General features: G+C 46.4%; 2 long non-coding RNA genes and 1 pseudogene across 3 annotated transcripts; 1 reads left to right on the top strand and 2 right to left on the bottom strand.

Annotated features, from left to right (window-relative positions):
• Window positions 1-1,832: 1,832 nt before the first annotated feature.
• On the bottom strand, window positions 1,833-16,932 carry LOC120098824 (uncharacterized). 2 transcript variants are annotated; one of them, XR_010060968.1, is made up of 3 exons: window positions 16,889-16,932; window positions 9,541-9,661; window positions 1,833-2,307 (listed from the first exon to the last, which is right to left on the bottom strand). It is a non-coding gene; the product is annotated as an uncharacterized LOC120098824 (long non-coding RNA). The 2 variants fall into 2 exon arrangements; XR_005497406.2 differs by lacking the exon at window positions 16,889-16,932 and adding an exon at window positions 13,291-13,482.
• On the bottom strand, window positions 5,357-5,729 carry Mt1m (metallothionein 1M; annotated as a pseudogene).
• On the top strand, window positions 16,799-19,041 carry LOC134483854 (uncharacterized). The gene is made up of 2 exons (XR_010060967.1): window positions 16,799-17,931; window positions 18,098-19,041. It is a non-coding gene; the product is annotated as an uncharacterized LOC134483854 (long non-coding RNA).

The raw sequence follows: 19,041 nt of genomic DNA, 5'->3' as shown, positions 1-19,041 counted from the left end.
AGTAAATGGACAACCCACCCACTAGATTCCAGCTCCAGAGGGTGTTCACGAAATCTGGGGAGCCTTAGGGGAGTCCAGGGTCAGGGATAGAGGGAAACTAAAACTGAATTGTCTGTGGTGCTTTAAAAAAATATCACGGGTTGGGGATTTAGCTCAGTGGTAGAGCGCTTAGGCCTAGCAAGTGCAAGGCCCTGGGTTCGGTCCCCAGCTCCGAAAAAAAGAAAAGAGAAAAAAAAATATCAGAGCCCAGAAGTGGGCGTGGGGCTGGAGAGGTGGCTCAGCAGTTCAGAGCACTGACTGTTGCTGCAAAGAACCTCTATTTTCCGGTCCCCAGCTCTGGGAAAAAAAAAAAAAAAAAAGAAAAAAGAAAAAAAAGAAAAAAGAACCTCTGTTTTCAGCACCAACACGGCAGCTTACTACCATCCTTAACTTCAGTTCCAGGAGATCCAATGCCCTTCTCCTACCTCCTCCGGCACCAGGCAGAAGCCTAGTGAATATATATGCATGTGTTTGTACACATAAAATAAAAATAATACTTTTTAAAAGCTGGGTGTGATGGAGAACGGTTATAAAACCCCAGTGCTGGAGAGGAGGAGACAGTGAGGTCCCTGAGACTCACTGGCTGATCAGCCTGCTCCAGGTCCCAGTAAGAGACTCTGTCTCAGACTACAAGGTGGATGGATAACCCCTGAGGTTGCCCCTGACCTTCACGCTCACGAGCATCTGCACAGGCATGCGAATGTTAACTTGAATGGTTTTGCTAAGACTTCAAATAACTACCGAACAAATGAGAGCCAGGCCCAGCCCATGTCCTCAGCTAGGGGCAGGCAGGAGTGAGCACATAGTGAACAGCAGGAAGAATAAAGGCATCCAGATGGCAGGATGGTCCTGCCCCCTCATTCTATCCGGAGGCTTGAAGGTAGGGAGGGGCAGAAAGTTCCAGGGAAGTGGCCTCCTATATGGGGCAGCTCCTGCGTCTGTTCGCTGAAAGCCGTTCTCTTGTGAGAGTCCATTCACGAGGGTTCCGGTGGTTACTCTGGTGAGAGATGTTCTCCAGAACTTTTCGACTCCTTTGTTCTCTGTCAAGGACCGTGCAGAGCGACTTACAATGAGACCAGAACAACCAAACAGACAAGCCCGTGCATCTGCAGGTGACTCACAGGCCAACGTCCTGACCCCTGGCCACCTCCCAATTACAGCTCTGGCTAATGTGACTAATGGGCCGCGCATAAGCTCCCCCGCTTCAGTTTCCTTATCTGCAAAATGGGGATAGTCAGAGCTCCCAACGCAATACAGCTGTTGCGATGAAGCCACCCAGTACTAACACAGAAGATGTTTAGCACCGTGTCCCGCTGGCATTCAATGTTAAAGCAAGGCTATTGGAAGCGATCCCGCACTCTTTTGCAGGCCTGGGTTTTACTATGACCTGGTTGAAATGTCCCATAAAGATTCACCTCTTCTGACTTTGACTTCCGGTCTCACTTGGAGGTCTGATTGGCAGTTGCTCTTTCCTAGGTAGCTTGTACCCCAGACAATGGACAAGAACATTTTACCTTTGTAGCTAAGTGGCCAGGTACCAGAGACCCAGCAACAATCTTGAGTTTGACTCAGTTTCTTTTCTGGGTGCTCTGGAACTGAGCGTCTTGGGAAGGTGCCACTCTGCAGGACAGGTTTGCCCTTTGGCCTCAGAAGGCAAACTCATGTCTGGCGAGTGAGCTTTCGGGGCAGAGAAGGAAAAGAGCTGGCGTTAAGGGGCCAAGCCCCAAGGCAGCAGGACTCAGAGAAGGAAAGTGTCGAAGCAGGCATGGGCACTCTTGTAGCTGTTGGTTGGTGGCTGATGGGACAAGCTGCTTCCACTTTTAATTTGTTGAACAGGAGTAGATTGCATCACCACCTCACCAGCAGATATAAAATTATGAGTCGCGGGACATTTAGCGTCATTATAAGCATGAATTTTTCTCACTGCAATTCGGTAAGAGGGTGTGGTAACCCATACTTATAAAAAAGAAAAAACATGTCATTCCGAGTTTCGCCACTAGAGGGCAGGCTAGTGGTACCCAGAGCCTTCCCTCTAGTGGTGAGTCGCGGAATGACAGTTACCAAGAGGGGGTGTGTGCATCTGTAACTCTGGGTTTCCACCAGTTGCGCATAATTTTGACATTCCGGTCCGGCTGGTGCTGGATGAACTTCTTGGTCCTCTTTCTGATGATCTTGGAGTTTCCAGAGGGTCTGAGGGTAAGAGATGGCAGCTACTGCTCAGGCCACACCAGGGCAGTTCACAAAAAGTTTTATGTTATATAATGTTCCCTTAAAAACAGAAAACAGAAAAACAGCTATGCTTTAGTTTAGGTAGTAAATACAAATTTATCTTAAAAGAATTGTTTGGTATGTGTAATTTCACTCCTTATTTATTAAGAGGTAATAGCAATTTTGCATATTAGACGGATGTGGTTGGCTTTGTCTAGCATCGTCTAGAGATGTACTAATGTGATGCTTACATGCTTAAGAATGATAAGGAAAGGGCTGGAGAGATGGCTCAGCGGTTAAGAGCACCAACTGCTCTTCCAAAGGTCCTGAGTTCAAATCCCAGCAACCACATGGTGGCTCACAACCATCTGTAATGAGATCTGATGCCCTCTTCTGGTGTGTCTGAAGACAGCTACAATGTACTCATATAATAAATAAATAAATAAAATATTTAAAAAAAAGAATGATAAGGAAATCTTAAATATTTGTTCTCCACCCTTTAATTATCATAATTATCATGTTTCTGTAAGAGCAGAAAACGTCTATACAGTAAAAACCTGCAGTTGGTAAGTTTAAAAGGCCTAGAATTGGGGCTGGAGAGATGGCTCAGCGGTTAAGAGCACCGGACTACTCTTCCAGAGGTCCTGAGTTCAATTCCCAGCAACCACATCGTGGCTCACAACTATCTGTAAAGAGATCCGATGCCCTCTTCAGGTGTGTCTGAAGATAGCTACAGTTTACTTATACATAATAAATTAGTGAATCTTAAAAAAAAAAAACTGAGCCACTGAGATGGCTCAGTGGTTAAGAGTACCACCCGCTCTTCCAGAGGTCCTGAGTTCAATTCCCAGCAACCACAAGGTGGCTCACAGCCATCTGTAATGGGATCTAATGCCCTCTTCTGGTGTGTCTGAAGACAGCTACAGTGTACGCACATACATAAAATAAATAAATAAATCTTTAAAAGGCCTAGAATTGAGCCACCGCGGTCTTTCAGGCAGCATTTGTGGGCGTTGCAGGTGCAGTGTTTGTGGGTGTTGTAGGTTTCGTGTACCTGGTGTGTTCAGAATCAAGGTTGCCATGGAGCTGCAGCACGAAGGACAGGTTAGAAACACCCCAGATTCGACACCTCTTTGATTTTTGAATGTATTTGAGGGAATTGTACATTCAGTACCCTTTTATTTTTGGAAATGTTCGTGGCTCCCACATCCCCACAAGATCCGTGGTTTGAAAAACCTTTGAGCTCAGTATCATATATCTTCCCACTACCATGGAATGGCCGCCACTTTACCCCTAGGTGGCGCTGCAGTACCTTTCAAAGTGTGAGACATGTCACCTCTCCCATCGCAGCCAAGGCCCTGCACAGGTCCCACTATATCTTAGGAAAGTTCTGGAAGCAGACTGTATTTCAGTTGATATTTGTCTTGGGGATTCCTCAGGCTCTAACTTTTTTCTCTACTTGTCAAGTCTCCTGCTCAGAAGAGAATGTCTGGACTCTCTCCAGATAATGACCATCTTTGTCACCCACTGCCCCCCTGGTCAGGATGGAACCTGGAACCTTGGCCCCATACCCGGCACCTGTTCTACCTCCGAGCCCAAAGCAGCAGAGGCAGATGGATCTCTCAGTTCAAGGTCTGCCTGGTCTACAGAGGACAGCCAGGGCTACACAGAGAAACTCTCTCTCTCTCTCTCTCTCTCTCTCTCTCTCTCTCTCTTTTTTACTTTTTAAAGATTTGTTATAAATAAGTACACCGAGGCTGTCTTCAGACACACCAGAAGAGGGCATCAGATCCCATTACAGGTGGTTGTGAGCCACCATGTGGTTGCTGAGATTTGAACTCAGGACCTCTGGAGGAGCAGTCAGAGTTCTTAACCACTGAGCTATCTCTCCAGCCGTGTCTTGAAAAACCAAAACCAACCAACCACATCCCATCCTTGGTCCTTGTAAAACTGTACCAAATGGCTAGTGTGCCATCCATATCCTCCCTTCAGAACCAATCTATTTCCTGTACCGCCAAGAGTAATGACAAGAACAAATTTCTTCCAGAATCTCTCTCAGCTGGAGTATGCCCCTCCTGGTAGAGGGCATCCACTAACTGCCCTGCCTTCTGGAGCAGCCTCAGATAGGGTGTCTGCCACTCATTTTCACACAGACCTCAGCAGGACACTAAATTTCTGGGAGGTATCTAGCAGGCGTCTGCAGGTGTCTGTGTGACAGGTGTCTGGCAGCTGTTTGGCTGGCAGCTGTCTGGCAGGTGTCTCTTGGTGGTCCAAACATGTGGAATGTACTTAGCTCTGGACAGGAGCAAAACATGAGAATGGAAGCAAGCTACAGTGCACTGGATGGAAGCGGACAGGCTCAGAGCTCCCAAGAGGATACATTTGTCTCCTGATACATTTGTAAATCTCCAAGATTGTGAGATTGTCCAGACACCACTGCCAAAGTAACAGGCAGTCTCCATGGTTGGTGGAGATCTTTCCTGATTGAGTCCTTGAAAATGTATATATTTATTTAATTTAAAAAGATTTATTCAGAATTTTGTGTTTGTCCATGCACACAAATGCAGGTGCTTCTGATGGCCACAAGAGGGCACCAGATCCCTCGGAGCCAGAGCTGTTCCAAGGGTTTGTGAGTTGCTCTATGTGGGTGCTGAGAATCCATTGAACTTGGATCCTTCTGTTGGGAGCAGCAAGCAATCTTAACCACGGATCCATCTCTCCAGCTTATTTAAGAGAAAACCAGTTCAATTCTTTAGTGCCTTAATGTATATCAATTCCTAAAAGATTTAGTGAATAGTTTTAAACTTTTACCCCATTAGCATGATAGAGACACTTTCAAATGCTAACTTCTACAAACCCTGAGTGAGCAGCTGAACCCTGTGTGCACCATGCCAGCGTTGCTACCAGTCAGGTCCGGAGCCCTGCATTGATTTTATTTTTGTTTCTCCTTTTTAAAAATTTACTTTTGTGTGCATGCGTGTTTGGCTTACACATATGTCTGTGCACCGTGTGGGTGCCTAGTGTTCAGGTGCCTTGGAACTGGAGTTACGGAGGGTTGTGCGCCACAGTATGGGTGAGGGACCCGAACCCCTGTCCTTTCTTTTTTTTTTTTTTTTTTTTTATTGTCAGTTACATGCTTTATAGAAAAAAGTGTGGAGAACCGGTCAGGGTTGTACAAAAAAAGGCTAGGTTCCTACGTTGTTTTATTTACACCATTGTGAGGACGCCCCCACTTCAGGCGCAGCAGCTGCCCTTGTCCGAAGCCTCTTTGCAGATGCAGCCCTGGGAGCACTTCGCACAGCCCACGGGGCAGCAGGAACAGCAGCTTTTCTTGCAGGAGGTGCATTTGCATTGTTTGCATTTGCAGGAGCCAGCGCAGGAGCAGGATCCATCTGTGGCACAGGAGCAGTTGGGGTCCATGGCGAATGGAGGCGGCAGTTGGAGATCAACGAGAGATCGCTGTAGAGTTCTAGGAGCGTGATCACCCCTGTCCTTTCTAAGAGCCGTGTGTTGTTCCTATCTGCTGAGCCATCTCTCCAGCCCCTATTAACTGTTTTATTGCATAACAGTAATTCCGCAGCTCTGTGTAGGACCCTGGCATAGACACTGCTTCGGTGTAGTAATCAGTAGGGGGTTCTCTGAAGGGCCTTCGGAACTTGCAACAATGTTTAGGAGTGCTGAGCGAGCAAGTGCAGAGTCTTGGGGAATGGAGTCCAGACATTTGGTTCTCTACAGATCAGAGTCTGGGAAGCTCAATATTAAGCTTTTGCCAGCAGAGGGCGCTGGTGGAACGCCAGTGAAGGAATGAATGCTTGCTTTCCTGTGGCTGAGCCCGACATTCAGGAGGCTTGGTCCTAGTTGTATGCTTAGGACTCCAGACAGGGACTGAGTACCTATAGCATTGCAGGCATTAAGTGGTATCCTGCTTTCCTTCTCCCCTTCTTACCTCGTCACCCCTGCCCCTCACTGTGGTCCCAGGATAAAAGTGATATCATCTGCTTACCAGGGGCTCATGACCGCTCGCCCGCCCGCCTGCCCGTTCGCTCATGCAATCTGGTGCAGTAGTGAGTGGCATCACCTTCTACATGTTTTGTGCGCTTCTGGTTTTACCTTACATGGCTGCAGTTTCTTCCCCATTGCTTACTAAGCAACAATCTGGGTCAAATGTTTCCCTCAAAGGTTGACCTGTTTTCTGACTATACCTTGAATCCTTAGTGAACACATCTTTTTGTTTGATTGATTTTTGGGTTTGTTTTTAAATAGTGATTTTTTTTAATCTTATGTATGTATGAAAACTTTGTCCGCATAAGTGGATGTGGGTCATTTAGGTGCCTGGTATCCTGGGAGGGACGAAGAGGGTCTCAGATCTCCTGGAACTGGAGTTATTAACAGTTATGAGCCACCATGTGGGTGCTGGTCCTCTCCTCTGGAAGGGTAGCAAGTGTTCTTACCATCTGAGCCATCTCTCAAGTCTCAGATTAAAAAAATAAATCAGTGTGTGTGTGTGTGTGTGTGTGTGTGTGTGTGTGTGTGTGCGCGCGCGCACGCGCCCGCGGGCTCCTACGGGCAAGCCCAAGGACAACTTGTAGGAATCAGTTCTCTCTTACCACCACATGGGTCCCAGAGATGAAACCCAGTCACCAGGCTTGGCAGGGAGGGAGCAAGCAACTTTACCAGCTGGGACATCTCACTAGCCCCAGATTTAGGATTTTGCCACATGTCCAAGGACAGGTTGTAGGAATTTTTTTTTTAAAATTATATATGTGTGTCTGCATATGGGTATGTGCATGAGAGTGCAGTGCCCGTGTAGGCCAGAAGAGGGCAGCAGATTCCCTGGAGCTGGACTTACAGATGGTTGGGGAGCCACCCAATATGGGTGCTAGGAGCTGAACTCAGATCCTCTGCAAGAGCAGTATGCATTCCTTTTTTTTGCTTTTTGTTTTTTCCGAAATGTATCTTTTTTTATTTTTAAAGATAATTTTAGGGGTTGGGGATTTAGCTCAGTGGTAGAGCGCTTGCCTAGCAAGCGCAAGGTCCTGGGTTCGGTCCCCAGCTCCGAAAAAAAGAAAAGGAAAAAAAAAGATAATTTTATTTGTTTGGTGTATATGAGTATACTGTTACTGTCCTCAGATACATCAGATCCCATTACAAATGGCTGCGAGCCACCATGTGGTTACTGGGAATTGAACTCAGGACCTCTGGAAGAGCAGTGCCTGCTCTTAACCACTGAGCCATCTCTCCAGCCCCGCCATATGATTCTTAACTGCTGAGCTTTCTCTTTGGTCCTGATCCTCAATTTTTTTTTTTTTGGTTCTTTTTTTCGGAGCTGGGGACCGAACCCAGGGCCTTGCGCTTCCTAGGTAAGCGCTCTACCACTGAGCTAAATCCCCAGCCCCCTGATCCTCAATTTTTAGGTCCATACCCAAAGCAAACATATTAGGAGGGCATCAGCGTGGATTTACATTACAAATTTCAAGAAACATAAGACTTGTTCCTCAGTTATGTCTCCTCTCTATGTTAAATATTTATTTTTTTATTTTTTGAGACAGGGTGTCATGTACTCCAGGCTGTCCTTGAAGTCCTATGCATCCAAGGCTAGCATTACCACCTGCTTTTTTTGCTTCTCCTCCCGAGAGCTGGGATTACAACCCTGTGCCACCATGGGAATTGAACCCAGGCTCTGGGAATGCTAGGCAAACACTCTACCAACTGAGCTACATCCCCAGCCCTTAAAGCTCCTTCCTGGCACACCTGTTATCCTAGCATGTGAAAGCTGAGGCAGGAGGATTGCAGGTTTTGAGCCTAGCCTGGATGACTGTCTTAGTCAGGGATTTACTGCTGTGAACAGACACCGTGACCATGACAACTCTTATAAGGACATCATTTAGTCATGGCCGGCTTGCATGTTCAGAGGCTCAGTCCATTGTCATCAAGGTGGGAGCATGGCATCGTCCAGGTAGGCATGGTGCAAGAGGAGCTAGCGTTCTTCATCTGAAGGCTGCTAGCAGAAAACGGACTTCCAGGCAGCTATGATGAGGGTCTTAAAGCCCACACCCACAGTGACACACCTACTCCAACAGGGCCACACCTTCTAATAGTGCCACTCTCTGGTCCAGGCTTATACAAACCTCACAACTACATAGAAAGGCATGGTCTCAAAAGAAAACAGCAGATCTGGCCCCTCACTTGGGTCCCTCTACCAGTTCCTCTGGCCCCCTATTCCCTGAGGCATCAATGGTGATTCAGCTGCAGATCCCTGCTCTGAAGGAGGCCCCCCTTCCCTACAGACCCAGGAATGAAGGGCTCAGCTTTTCTCTGCCTAGGCTTGTTCACACAGGGGAATGTCAAACAGGATTAGCTTTCTTTCTAGCAGGGCGCTCCCCTCCCACCTCTGCTTAGCCTGAAACACACTGCTCTTGTCTTGAAAATATGGGACTAGAGATCCCCACCCAGTTTCTCCAACTCTCCAACCCCAGGGTAGAAAACCGTCCTGGCTTCTGCTCACGTCTGTAGGTGTACATCAAACTGCACCTCACAGATGTCCTCCAAGGAGCTTGAAGACCTCTTATATATATAGAAGACAAGAGTGTTGGATGCCTATAGTTATCAAGAAAAATTCTGGAATGCTCTTGGTCTGAGGACCAAAAAAAAAAAAAAAGACCTCGGTTACCATGGAAACCATGGCCACAGGTATTTTGCTGTGTGTGTTTGCTTTTATGACAGAGTCTCACTATGTAGCCCTGGCTGGCCTGGAACTTGCTACATAGACCATGCTGGCCTCAAACTCACAGATATTCTCCTGCCTCTGTCTCCAAAGGATTTTTTTTTGCCACTATACTTTAGTAAAATCTATTTTACTGTCTTTATCATTTTTAAAGATTTGTTTTTTTATTTTAAGTGTGTGGATGTTTTACCTTCATGTATGTTTGTGAACCATGGGCGTGTCTGGTGCACTCGGAGGCCAGAAGAAAAAAGGTGTCGGGTCCTCTAGAACTGAAGGCGCAGATGGCTGTGAGATGCCACAGGAGGGTTCTGGGAACTGAACCTGGGGTCCTCTTGAAGAGCAGCCGGTGCTCTGAACTGTTGAGCCATCTCTCCAGTCTTTTGACTACCACTGTGTTTTATTTGAAAGGCCTCGCTGGGAGAGAAATATACCCTTGTGTTGTTAAGCTGTAGGCTAGGCAGGGCAGGCAAGAGGTGACCAAATCCATTGATTAACTGATAATTAAGCTGGAGCTGGGCGAGCCTAGCTGTGAAGGAGGCTGGACGGGAGCCCTGGTGTTCTGACCTTACCTGGATTTGTTTTCACCGCAGCTGGTCATAGAACCACTGACTCAGGTCGTTATTGTGGTAAAGGTCTTCAGAAGCCTTACACTTAAAACAGGCGTCCTGCTGCACGCTTCAGATCTAGACCCTTGGAAGGCAGAGGAGGGAGGATCAGGAATTCAAAATCATCCTTGGCAAGTTCAAGACCAGCACAAGGTACATCCCACCCCATCTCAAAAAACAAACCAAAACAACAACAACAAAAAAAACAACCCCAAAACATACACACACAGAAAACAAAACAGTGCAAAGAGAAAGAAAATAAGAAATCCTGTAGCATGCCAGTGAGGTGGTTCAGTGGGCAAAGGTGTTTTCTGTCAAGCCTGAAGACCCAAGTTCTATCACCAGGACCTCCATTTCTGCAGGAGAGAACCAACTCCTGCAGATAGATTGCCCTATGGTTTCCACGGTGACATACATATGTCTATAAGCACACACACACACACACACACACACACACACACACACGCACACACACACACACCCGCGCGCGCGCGCGCGCGCGCACAATGTTAACTTCTTGGAAAAAAAAGTTACCAAAAAAAAAGAAAAAAAATCCTACAGCCAAGAGGAAACCTCCCTAATCTCTGCCTCTTTGCCGAACGCTCTCCCTCATCCTCCCGGGCTGAAGTTAGTGCTTGTCTCTGATTTAGTGCTCCGTGAGGAACGCGGCGTGAGTAAGCAGCCAAAGGGTGTAACTGTTTTACGTGAGGAAGTGGGGCCCGGGGTTAAGTGACTCACCAAGCCACTTATCACATTTTGTGGGCTATAAAACATAATTATTTTCACATTTAGCGTCTTTCAAATGTGGATATGTCTTAGCACTAGCGTCATGTTCCAGCCAAATTGATTATTTTTTTTCCCTTAGTGGTGCATGTAGGAATGGTGTTATGTAGCTAACGGGGTCTTTATAATCGGTGGGAATTGCTTGGTGTGAGTGGGCGTGCGCTGTGTGGTTGAGAAGGGAGCTGGGGTGTCATAGGGAGCTTGGGGACTTCGATGCAAGCCAATTTCCCCTGAGTTAGTTCTTGAGAATAGATCCACTCTTAGGAGAGATGCTGATCCCTGGGCCACTACCCAGTTATTGCCACTAGGTGGCGCACGAGCACGCTTTGTCTAGGATTTTCAGGCCAACAGTTTGCAGGCCTGCCTCTGTTGCCATGGATACTGTTTCCATAGTTGTTTGACTGTCGTGATGTGTTTCCTTCCATTATTTATTTTTGCGTGCTGAGCATATATTCAGACCATGTCATCCAGGTCAACTTAACCATTTCCCTTCCGTTTTCATCAACCGTGACGCTTCTAGGACCTGCTGCTCTTTAAATTGTTTGCAGCTCTGTGGTGCTGCCACTCATGGGACAGGGAGCAGCAGCAGGCAGTTCAACACCTGGGGTGAATGAATACTAATGGTAACCGGAAAGAACAGGTCCTGGTGACAGGAAACTGCCTGTTCCTTGGTGCAGATGCACCTCCTAGTGGGGTGCTCCATGGACTTTTTAATGGTCCACTTTTTTTTTTTTTTTTTGGTAATTTCTCAAGATTTCTAATACAGTCCATGGGGCTGGAGAGATGGCTCAGTGGTTTAGGACACTTCTTGCTCTTGCAGAGGACTGAGCCTCAATTCCCAGTGCCCACACGGAGGCTCACAACCATTAGTAATTCAAATTCCGTGGGATCCAACACCCTTTTCCTGGCACATGCATACGCTCATAACTGTTGGCAAAACGCTCACACACATAAAATAAGTAAGGAAAAAATAATTTAATATAGTCTATACAGGGGAGTCTAGATTCCACATAGTCGCTGCGTGCACACAAAGTTAAAGATTTTATTAATTTTAAAAGATTTATTATGCGTATGAGTTCTTCACTTACATGTATGTCTGTGTACCACCTGTGTGCCCAGTGCCTGGGGAGACAGGGCTAGAGTTAGAGACGACTATGAGCCATCACTTGGTTGCTGGGAACATAATCTGGGTCCTTTGCAAGAACGACAAGTGTTGAGCCTTCTTTCCAGCCTCCACATAAAGTTTAAACCGAGATAGGAGGAGGGAAGCAACGAGAGGGGAAAAAAATATTAGTGGGTGCTAAGCTACAGTTAGGAAAAGGAAGCCCTTTGAGCTATTATTCAGCAAAGTGACTATATGTGTGTGTGTGTGTGTATTTGTGCATATATTATATACATTTATATGTTATATATAACATATATAAAATACACACAAAACAAACATCATTGCTCTCTAGTATATATTTATGTAAATATAAATATATGTTTATATTTATGTATGTCTTGTTTTTTTTTACTTATTTTGTATGACTGTTTTGCCAGCTTTATGTATATGCAGATGTGTGCACATTGCCCATGGTAGCCAGAAGAGGGCGCTGTATCCTCTGAAACTGGCGTTACAGATGGTCATTGCAGGATATTTGATTATAGTTCATAGAAAACCTAATTGTTAGCAAAATATACAAGCTTAGAAAGATATGAAGAGATAGAGTTTAGAGATAGAGGTATGCCTCTAAAGGCTTGATAAATAAGAATGGAAAGTTCCTGCCTATTTTAAGGCAAATTGCTTGGGAAAATTCTCGCCCACCCTAACAGAGAACCTCTACTGACTTGGCTTGGAGTACTACCCCATGACGGTTACCTGGTCCAGCCTGTCAAGGGTGTCGGGAAGAGCTAGGGACTTCTTTTATAGCAATGGACTTTTGAGAGCTCTCTTGGGGGGTACTCTCTTTGGGGTCTCTGGCGCTTGGCTTGGAAGAGTTTCATGGAAAATGCTTCAGGGAAGAGATGGGGATTTTCTCTCTGGGCTTGCGGAGCAGCAGCTGGCAGGACACAGATGGAACAAGAATCGGGCAAAGAGAGCTAAGGAGCCCTTGCGAGTTTGGAAGAGCTCAAAATAAAGATAGATTAGTGTGGTGTGGTAGAATTAAAAAGAGATGTCTAGAGAGCCGGCAGTTTAGTTGCGGAATCAGGCTTGTAAATAGATATTTTGTAAATAATTAAGGTTACCTTGGTGGGCTAGCTCCCGTCCCATGTGTCTTTATTAGTATAAATATTAGTTAATTTTTTTTTCTTTTTTTCGGAGCTGGGGACCGAACCCAGGCCCTTGCGCTTGCTAGGCAAGCGCTCTACCACTGAGCTAAATCCCCAACCCCAATATTAGTTAATTTTAAAAGGAAAACATGGGGCTGGAGATTTAGCTCAGTGGTAGAGCGCTTACCTAGGAAAAAAGAACCAAAAAAAATAAATAAATAAATAAATAAAAGGAAAACATTACAGGTTACGAGCCACCGTGTGTGCGTGTGTGCGTGCGTGCGTGCGTGCGTGCGTGCGTGGAACGGAACCCGGATCCTCTGCAAGAGCAGGAAGTGCATCCTCCTCCTCGGTCCTGGATTCACAGAGGTGAAGGTGTTCTTGTAGTCAGAGGTCAGCCCCTGACTTCTGCTTCCTCACCACACGGGGTGGCTCAGATTAAACCCATGTCATGAAACCATGGCTGCTCACTGTTGTAGAGCGAGGTCCCCTAGGCAAATCCTCCGCCATCTTCAACCAATCAACTGTGCTTCCAACAGCTCCACCCCCCCACCCAGTATAGGTTTATATATTTTTTTAATTTACTTTTGGTAAAGGTTCTTAAATGCTTTAGCCTCCCTTCTAGCCCCCCACCCACCAGAGGTAGTGGAAAGGAAAGGTTAATAAAGCAAAGAGGACCTGTTTAGAAATTGTTCTTTGGAGGGGATCCCACTGGCGTTATCAGGACATCAGCAGTTCAGTTCACACGAATCAACAGCAGTAGCTCTCGATCCACTTGTAAACACCACTCTTGAATCAACAACGGCAGGTCGATCCAGAAGAGACTACCGGTGCTTTGCCAATCGGCCTGAGTCAGTCAGAAACGGCAAAAAGCCGCTGGAACACCACCAGAAGTTGTTTGGTGGCATTTCTCTCTATGAAGTCACGACAAAAGGTGACCAGCAAAGAGTGGTAAGGCGAACCAGTACCATACAAGCAGTATCCACTGTCTGTTGGATTTCATCCTCCCATGGGTCTATTTTGGCAAAAAACATCCTCTCCTAAGACAGTTTCCAGAAAAACATCACATGACACAATGGAGTCTCCAAAGAAACCAGAAATTTCCACTTTACCCCAGAGAGCCCTGTGGACTGTTGACTTTCCCTCAGAGAAAGAAGGGGTGGAGCTAGTCATTGGGGTTTTACCCAGCATTTCAGCTGCTTTGCCCTTGTATGCAGTTGGGGTCTTGGGGGTGCTAGAGTAGGTTAACTGGGAGGGCTATATTTCTGCTGTTGGGGGGAAGCCATCGCTGAGTGGACTTTACAGTGTGACAGCATTAGAGTCTCCATGTTCCTGTAAGCAACCCCTCATGCATGCTCTGTGGGTAACCCCAACATATTCATTGGTTCCCTGAGGTGAACTTTGCAGAAATTGTTCTTGGGTTTGTCACTGGGACCTTATAAGGATGGGTAGAGAATTGCTTATGCCTCCCCAATGAAGGAATCCTTTCAATACTCCTCTGGTCATGCTAGTTACTTACTGAGTTTGAGGCCAGCCAGAAGGTGTGAGACTCAACAAAACAAACAAACAAAACCCACAAACAATCAAACAAAAACCCAATCAACCAACCAAAAAACAAAACAACCGGGCGCTTGGGATCGAATACCTTTAATCCCAATACTTGGCAGGAGAGACTGGTGGCTCTCTGTGAGTTCAAGGCAAGCCTGGTCTACAGAGCTAATTCTAATGACAGTCAGGCCTACACAGAAAAACCCTGTCTCAAAAAAAATTCAAGTTTGGGGATATGGGGTAGAGGTGTACCTCTTATTTTCCATACCATGCACTTTTCTTTTGTTTGTGTTGCGTACAGGGCATGAGGAGGGCCTGGTGTTTGGGAGGCTTCCATGCTCTGCATTAGTTCTGGTTTGGAGGGTGGGAAGCTAGAGAAAGTGAAGATCCCACTCTGGCATGGCCAAAACATTAGGATCCAGGAGGAGACAAACATGTGCCACATATCTCTAGGTTTGGTTAAAACTGAAGTGGAAACACCCACTTTAAACGTGGGTAGCACCATCCCAAGTGCTGGGATCCTGAACTGAACAAAGAAGAGAAATGGAAGACTGGAGAGGCAGTCTCAGCCAGCGGTTATAAGAATTTGCTGCTCTTGTAGAGAACCTGGGTCAGTTCTCAGGACCCACATGGTGGCCCACAGCCATCTGTAACTCCAGTTCCAGGGAATCTGATGCTCTCTTCTGGCCTCTGAGGGCACTAGGCATGCATGCACATGTACACGCACGCACTCGAGTACACACACACACACACAAACAGAGAGAGAGAGAGAGAGAGAGAGAGAGAGAGAGAGAGAGAGAGAGAAAGCAATCACATTCATCTTTAATCCATCTTTTCCCTCTGTTTCCACATACTGGATACAATGTGACTAATCTCTTCAAGTTCCTGCCAGATACTGGATACAATGTGACTATCTCTTCAAGTTCCTACCTCCAGCCTCCCCATTATGACAGACTATGTAGGGGGTGGTTCTGATGTTTTGATCAGGAATCTGTGTATGAATATTGAAGGTCCTGTTCTCCAATTGGTTCTTGATCGATCAATAAAAATGTTAGTGGTCAATGAGCTGAGCAGGATAGGCGGGACTTCTAGTTTTCTCGCTGGCAGGCTAGCAGATGCAGGGGAAGGGAAAAGGATTTGCCTTGCTTCAGGGTGAGAAGGAGTCATCAGCCATGTAAGATCTTGGGCAGGGTGGCCATCGGCTGCTTCCCCAACTGGGCCTGAGCTAACAGCCCGGATATTACAAACATAATTAAGCTGAGGGCAGATTTAGGGGGTTGAACAAGAAGACAGTAACTGAGCAACTAAAGCTGAGGACAGATTTAGGGCGCTGAGCTGGGAGTGAAAAGAAGGGTTCGAGATAGCCGAGGAATGCTTAGAAGAACCCAGCCATTGAGCTAACACATATCAAAAAATAAGTTTGCGTGTGTGTGTGTGTGTGTGTGTGTGTGTGTGTGTGTGTGTGTGTATGTATGTATGTATGTGTCTTTCTTCCAAGGATCCAAAGGAACCTGGACAGGACTGGTAGCGAGGTCCACCTGGAGCTTAAAGCAGGGTAGCAAAAACTATGTGCTACAGACTATACCCTTGAATTCTGAATCAAAGTAAACCTAACTTGCTCAAGTTCTTTCGTCACGTGTTTTGTGGTAGCAAGAAGAAAGGTCACTAATACACCCGCTACCAGAATTTTTGTGGGTGCTGGGATTGCACCCAAGGCAGGACCTTGACCGCTGAGCTATGCTGCCAGCCTCTGCCAGTAAGTACTGCATGTGACCGATGCATGAGTCAAGTACCTGTGGTCACTTCCCTCCCAAATTCTTCCAAATTCTTCCCACCAGTCACCCCTTCTGAATGCTCTGGTTTCAAGGTGTCATTAACTGAACAACTCGGCCATGTGCTCATCACCCTTGACTTTACTCACATGTGTAAACATTTCAGGGGCTGTGGCTCTACCTCTCGGGGCAGAGGTCAGTGCACAATGGCCTCAGTCATCAATTAAGGAAACTTTAATGACCTGCATGGGCCAACCCAGTGTACAAGCTGACACTTGTTAAAAATCACGGTGAGCAGATGTTTCTTAGGTCCAGACCACAAAACGAGCAGCCCTTCCTCGAGGAGCCCAGAACACGGGAAGGCTTGATCTTTAGACCAGAGGCAGTAAAGGAAGCAACAGGTGTCAAGTGTTTACTGAAACACGGAGGCCCCCAAGATGGGACAATACCTGGAGTGCCCTACTGTGGGCTGCCATGAACTGCATCTGTGGTATAGAGCTCCTAAGACCTACGCAGCCTGGCTCAAGCGATTCCTGACTTGAATAGACCACCCAAGGTGTTTCCTCTTCCCCTTCTGCTTTATCAGCAGTTCTTTGTCTTATGGAAATTTCTAGACCTTCATGCGCCTCTCTCAGGCTAATCTAGGCATCACTGGGCCATTCTCTCTCTCTCTCTCTCATATATATATATGTATATATATATATACATATATATATACATATATATATATATATATATATATACCACACGTGTGCCACATGTGTGCAAGAGCTCATAAGTTAGATGAGGTAAGTGTTAGAGGCCCTGAAAATAGAGTTTCAGGTGGTTACAAGCTGTGTACATGGGTGCCGCGAACCAAACCCAGGTCCTCTGCAAAAGCAACAAATGCTCCTCAGTGCTGAGCCATCTCTCTCTGTTGTTTGTTTCTTGAGAACTCAGGCTAGCCTCACACTCACCTTATAGCTGAGGGTGATCTTGAACTTCTGACCCTCCTGCTTCTACCTCTTAGGTGATGACATCACAATAACTATTACTGTGCCTACATGGTGCAGTGCTGGCGACCAAACCCAGGGCTTCTTGTATGTGACATAAGCTCTCAACTGAATTACATCCCTACATACTCCTGACTCACTGTGGCTTATGTGTACCTCAGACTCACAATCCTCCTGCCTCAACCCCCCAAGTGCTAGGATTACTGCGTTCAGCACACCTAACTTGTATTTGTATCCTTTTTAAGATTTATTTTATTTTCATGTATGTGAGTACACTGTAGTTGTCTTCAGACACACCTGAAGAGGGCATCGGATTCCATTACAAATGGTTGTGAGCCACCATGTGGTTGCTGGGAATTGAACTCAGGACCTCTGGAAGAGCAGCCAGCGCTCTTAACCTCTGAGCCGTCTCTCCAGCCGCCCTTGTGTTTGTATTTTTGTATTTTCTTTCTGGCTGCTGCCTCCCTTTTTCTGTGCCCTTTCCCCTTTGCCCTTCCCACCCTCAGTCTCAACATTCCCTCTTCTTCCCCCTCGTCTTTCTTACCGTTTCTTCTTTCTTTTCTTCCTGTGTCTCCCTAAGTCTGAACAAAGTTCTCTCTCACATCCCAAACCTGCTCCTACCTCCTTTCTACCCCAGTTCCCAATACCCCCTCCTCAACTGTACCCTGTGGTGTTTTGAGCAGGAAAGTCCTTCATAGGCTCTGGTATTTGAACACTTTGTCCCCAGTTGGTGGCGCTGTTGGGTATGTTTAGGAGACCGAGACGTTGGTGGAGGCAGTGTCCCTGGGGGTGGGCTTTGCTTATGACTTTGCCCTCCTCCTACTTTGCTCCGTCTGCCTTGTGGTTTTGGTTGAGGCAATGAGCTCTCACACAAGAGCTGCCCGGGATCAAGATAGTAGACACTCCAGCATGAATAGAGAGACTTATAAGATCTCACCCCATCTGAGGAGCTATCGAAGGCTGCTGGTGAAGGGAGAGACGCCCCCCCTCTGGGGGTGTGGCCAATGGTAGGTCTTCCATGTTCCTTCAGGCATCGCCCACTGATTCAGTGAGTCACTGGAAAAATAAAGAAGACGTGAAAGTGTGAGGGGTGGATATGCTGGGGTATGACAGGTATGAAGGGTATGAGGTGTGTGTAGGTGTGTCTGTAAACCTGTCTCTTCCCCTACGCAGTGACCTGCAGGTCATCCTCGGAGCCCACCCACCCCATCTCATCCTCTTGGGGCCTTCTCAGGTTCGATGCAGGCTCTTGGTACATCCAGGGCAAGGGCGACGGAAGGATGGAGGACTTCAGACAAAGGATGAGGGATCGGTATGGCTGAAGAGGAGAGAGCGGAGCCGCAAGTCAGACAGCTGAGCCGTGACTACTACTTCAGGACGTCATTTGAGGGAAACCCTTACGGGGTTGGGGATTTAACTCAGTGGTAGAGTGCTTGTCTAGCAAGCGCAAGGCCCTGGGTTTGGTCCCCAGCTCCGAAAAAAGAAAAAGAAGGAAAAAAAGAAAAAAAAACAAAACCCTTGCATTGTTCATATTTTAACAAATATGTAAAGTTTACGACATTACAGTGTACAGATCTTGAGTATTGATAAATTTTAATGGCTTTTAAATATTGAATTTATTTATTTTTATTCTCCCAGCAATCCACAGTTGCTCATAACCATCTGTAACTCCAGTCCCAGGGACTTTGATGTTCTCTCCAAGCAACACAGGCATGTAGTACCCTCACATACACCTAAGGCGTCCATACATGTAGAATAAAAATAATTAAAAATAAATCCAATGTTTAAAGCCAAACCTGGGTCCTCCAAAAGAGCAGGAAGCATTCCTAACCACAGATCCATCTCTTTTGCCCAATTTTGACAATTTTTTAGCTGTGTCAGGAAGAGTACAGCCATCATATAAAACATCTGTGGTCACAAGGGAACTCCCTTCTCTAGAAATTCCCATTCTGAGGAAACCCCAGGCACCGTAAATCAGTTTTACCTATGTTCTCTGTTTGCTTTTCTGTGTATTTGTCCATTTATTTTTGAGACAGAGCCTCTCTTTGCAGCACTGGCTGTCCTGGAACTCAGAGATCCACCTGTCTCTGCCTCTGGAGAGCTGGGATTAAAGGTGT

The sequence above is a fragment of the Rattus norvegicus genome, chromosome 20 (genome assembly GCF_036323735.1).
Source record: "Rattus norvegicus strain BN/NHsdMcwi chromosome 20, GRCr8, whole genome shotgun sequence".
Taxonomy (NCBI): Eukaryota; Metazoa; Chordata; class Mammalia; order Rodentia; family Muridae; genus Rattus; species Rattus norvegicus.
The sequence above is the reverse complement of the archived record's forward strand: the minus strand, read 5'-3'. Positions and strand labels throughout refer to the sequence as shown.